Source organism: Alexandromys fortis, unplaced genomic scaffold, assembly GCF_014885135.2.
Source record: "Alexandromys fortis isolate MF-2015 unplaced genomic scaffold, M_Fortis_MF-2015_v1.1 scaffold_184, whole genome shotgun sequence".
NCBI lineage: Eukaryota > Metazoa > Chordata > Mammalia > Rodentia > Cricetidae > Alexandromys > Alexandromys fortis.
In genome coordinates this window covers 3,203,852-3,207,736 of record NW_026068125.1, presented here as the reverse complement: position 1 = coordinate 3,207,736, position 3,885 = coordinate 3,203,852, and the positions used below count along the sequence as shown (strand labels likewise).

Genomic DNA, 3,885 nt, shown 5'->3' with positions numbered 1-3,885 from the left:
GCTTGCGTGTTTGTTCAAAAAGGTTATATTTTTTAATTCCCTTGTTTTTTTTTTTTGTTTTCTTTTTTTTTTTTTTTTTTTTTTTTTTTTGGTTTGGTTTTGTTTTTTGCTACTGCTGAATCAGAAAAACCTTTCTTAAAGGAAGCTATGGACAATAAGCCATGATTAACTTTGTTCTGTTTTGTCTTTTTGCCTAGAATTCCTTCCCAAACTGTGGAGATACAGAATTGGCTTAGAGTGCAGACTCCTCCTAGCACAGATGAGATGAAGTTGGGAAACGGTTGCTTGGCAAACCAAGCATAGATGAAAGCAAACTTTCTCTACCCATTTCTCAAACGTTGTCAGAATCTGTACCCTGGATAAGGAAGTGGCCTTTGAGCTCAGTTCTTCACGCTCTACCAGTTACAAAGGAGTGCTTTGCTTCTGTATACATTTTACTTTGTTTCTATGTACTTCTTTTCATTTTTATTACTGTAATTGAGGTATTGTTTCTTGCAAGGTGAGGTAAGCCATTCTCATGATCATGTACGTGAGTAAAGGGAGTTTCAGAGTTGTGGTAATGCTTTTTAGTCTATATAAAAAGCCATACAAAATAGAGCTTTTTATGCAGTTCTTCACACCCTGCATTCCCTGTGTCCTGATTTGCATGAGACTCTTACCCAGGGACCCCAACACACTAGACATTGACACCAAACTGTCTTAGGTTTTAAGCATATTTTAGTTGGCCACATTGGCATTAATTTGTTGTAGGAGGCTGTTCATTTGTTCCCAGCTGATCAGCCCCAAAATAATCACACAAAAGCCATATTATTTGCAATACTTTCTGGCCAATAACTTAAGCATATTTCTGGCTAACTCATATCTTAAATTAACCTATCTTCATTAATCTGTGTATTGCTGTGGCTTACCAGGTAAAGTTCACAGCTTCTCATTGACTCCACAGAGCTCTCTTCTAGATAATTCAACACCAATTGGTCAGTCCTAAAATATATACATACAAGCAACACTAAATGAACTCAGTAGTGAGAAAGATAAAGAGAATGTAACAATCATAAATAATAAAAGAATATGGATTTGAGGAGGGGGCACAGAGTTTGAGATAGAGAATACATGAGAAGAAAATGATGTGAATACCATATTCATGAAAAATTCTCAAAAATAATTAAGATATAAAAAAAGAGTCTCTGGTTCTTTAATTATGTGCTGGTTAGTTTTATGTCACTAATCAATATTGGGTGGAGAAAACAAAACATTATTAGTAGACTTCTATTTCTCTTATTCCCAGTATCTATAAAATAAATAATTTTCAGAAGGGAACAAATTTAATTTTTTCCTGCTGTTGGTAGCAATTATTAGATTTTTATAGCAATTATTCATATTTTGAAGGTCTATTATCTATATTATGAGAAAAACTGCAACAGCTTCTCTTTTCTTTATCTAACATATTCAAAAGGCTTTTTTGAAAATCAATCAAAATATTATATGTCATAGAATATTTAGTATGCTCTATGGCATTAACCTGGACTCCCTAATTTATAAAAGCTTAAATTTATTATTTACAGTTCTATAGACTGTAAAATGTTGGTGCTATGTCTGTATCATAATGCACAATGTCTGCATCATCAAAATGCACTAACGATATATAAACACCCTTCCTAAACTTTACTTATGAGGACAATAATTCTATTTTTGAAGACAAAGTAATCAACATATAATTATTATTGGAATTCCATGTTTTAGAAATAATATCATCTTCAGTTTTATAATTTAAGACACTCATTTGGAAAGTAGTAGGTGTTTTACTCTTCCAGAAATTTGTATATGTGTAAGCCTAGGTCAATCTAAGGCAATACAGTCTGTAATCAAGAACACTTTGAGAAAGTTTTAGTGCAAGATATATTTTTTTCTAGTTTACCAGATGAAAGGGTTTACATATGAAGAAAAAATTGTAACACTACTTTTGGTATTCACAGTTTCAATGCCATTGCATGGAGCATTAAATAAAATTGGAGGTGATGAAAAATTTTCTATATTGAATCTTTCTCCAAGTATAATGGTTTATTGTCTAAATCTTTTCTCACTTTTGAAAATAATATTATTCAGGTTCATAGTCATGCATAATTAAAGATATTTTCAAAATTTTGTTAGAATCTGCAGAAATGACTCAACAGTTAAGTTATTTTGTAGATGATGCAGGTTCACAAGAATCCACAAAGTAGCTCACAAGTGTCTACAAGTCTAGTCCCAGGGATCTGAAGCCATCTTTTGACAACTATTAACATCACAGTTGCTTTGGAGCATAGACATACATAACATATACACATAAACAAAATTTTCACACATAAAATAAAAATAAAATTTAAAAAATATAAAAAATAAGTATCTTTCTGGATTCAAAACTAATATGCTATAAATGTCAAATTATTAATTTTCTCTCATATAACCTGACAAAATATAATAAAAAAAACTGTTGGGTACTACTCTTTTTATTCAGTAATAAATTACAAATCTAGAAAGCCATGTCTACTCATCATATTTTCACATTCCAAGGCCTAAATCTATTCATCCTGTCTCTGCACCACTCACGTTGGTGAGTGATCCAAATTCCATCTGCTATATGCTTTTCAGATACTCCTAGAAAGTCTAGTTCATCCCTGACTTCAAACTCTATTACAGAGCTACAGTATTAAAAACAGCTTGGTATTGGCATAAAAACAGAGAAGTCGACCAATGGAACCGTATAGAAGACCCTGACTTTAATCCACAAACCTATGAGCACCTGATTTTCGATAAAGGAGCTAAAACTATACAATGGAAAAAAGAGAGCATCTTCAACAAATTGTGCTGGCAAAACTGGATTTCAATCTGTACAAAAATGAAAATAGATCCATGTCTGTCACCATGCACAAAACTCAAGTCCAAGTGGATTAAAGACCTCAATATCAGTCTGAACACACTGAACCTGATAGGAGAGAAAGTGGGAACTACACTACAACAAGTGGGCACAGGAGACCGCTTCCTACGTATAACATCAGCAGCACAGACAGTAAGGGCCTCATTGAATAAATGGGACCTCATGAGACTGAGAAGCTTCTGTAAAGCAAAGGACACTGTCGCTAAGACAGAAAGGCAACCCACTGACTGGGAGAAGATCTTCACCAACCCCGCAACTGACAAAGGTCTGATCTCCAAAATATATAAAGAACTTAAGAAACTAGACTGTAAAAGGCTAATCAACCCAATTATAAAATGGGGCACTGAGCTGAACAGAGATCTCTCAACAGAAGAAGTTCAAATGGCCAAAAGACACCTAAGGTCATGCTCAACTTCCTTAGCGATCAGGGAAATGCAAATCAAGACAACTTTAAGATACCATCTTACACCTGTCAGAATGGCTAAAATCAAAAACACCAATGATAGCCTATGCTGGAGAGGTTGTGGAGAAAGGGGTACACTTATCCATTGCTGGTGGGAATGCAAACTTGTACAACCACTCTGGAAAGCAGTGTGGCGGTTTCTCAGAAAATTTGGGATCAACCTACCCATGGACCCAGCAATACCACTCTTGGGAATATACCCAAGAGAGGCCTTATCATGCAACAAAAATATATGCTCTACTATGTTCATAGCAGCATTGTTTGTAATAGCCAGAACCTGGAAACAACCTAGATGCCCCTCAATTGAAGAATGGATGAAGAAAGTATGGAATATATACATATTAGAGTACTACTCAGCAGTAAAAAACAAGGACTTCTTGAAGTTTGCAGGCAAATGGATGGAAATAGAAAACACTATCCTGAGTGAGGTAAGCCAGACCCAAAAAGAGGAACATGGGATGTTCTCACTCATATTTGGTTTCTAGCCATAAATAAAGGACATTGAGCC

The 3,885-nt window shown here is 34.6% G+C and overlaps 1 protein-coding gene across 5 annotated transcripts in view; it reads right to left on the bottom strand.

Annotated features, from left to right (window-relative positions):
- The window catches only part of LOC126490665 (zinc finger protein 120-like), a 177,396-nt gene that overhangs the window by 139,906 nt on the left and 33,605 nt on the right, over positions 1-3,885 (bottom strand). For 4 of the 5 annotated variants that reach the window (XM_050125748.1, XM_050125746.1, XM_050125745.1 and 1 more), the window contains one exon: positions 909-981. The exons of the other annotated variant lie outside the window; for it this stretch is intronic. The gene's annotated coding sequence lies outside the window, so the exon portion shown is untranslated. The remainder of the gene's footprint in view (positions 1-908; positions 982-3,885) is intronic. 5 annotated transcript variants of the gene reach the window in all.